The sequence below is a fragment of the Panthera uncia genome, chromosome D2 (assembly GCF_023721935.1).
Source record: "Panthera uncia isolate 11264 chromosome D2, Puncia_PCG_1.0, whole genome shotgun sequence".
Classification (NCBI taxonomy): Eukaryota; Metazoa; Chordata; class Mammalia; order Carnivora; family Felidae; genus Panthera; species Panthera uncia.
Window position 1 is genome coordinate 55,404,683 of NC_064818.1, and position 544 is coordinate 55,405,226.

A 544-nucleotide genomic window follows, 5' to 3' on the forward strand; every position below is an offset into this window, starting at 1 on the left:
CCTGGGATGAAGCACGTGGGGTTGAGGGCAAGTAAGAAACGGAAATCTCAGAACCCAGACCAGAATCAAATTTTCCACAAGCTCAGAAGTTCAGTTTGTCAACGCCGAACAGGGCGCCGTACTTAGTTTGGCGGCCGTTCTTGTGCGAAAAGCCCAGTGGACCCGAAGATCACTCTGCTCTGTCCTGGTGACACGGCTTCCAGCAGGCTGTTTTCAGTTCTAGGTGCTAAGTTAAACAAAGAACACTGAAGAGACACCCTTCCTCAGAACACAAAGATGACAATAGGACCTTCATGGATAATATTAGCAGCTGGACCATCACCGTGCCCTGAATGTGTATGGTGTGTGCCAGATACTGGACTAAAGTATGACCTGTTGTCCTACCTGATCTTTAGAGCCAATCCTTTACAGATGAAAAATCTGAGTTGAGCGAGATTAAGTAACGAGGTGGTTATAGCTATATCTATCTATATTCGTGTCTATACCTCTGCGTCTACTAAAACATACAAAATATATAGTAATGTATAGAAAAGACGCAAACCAC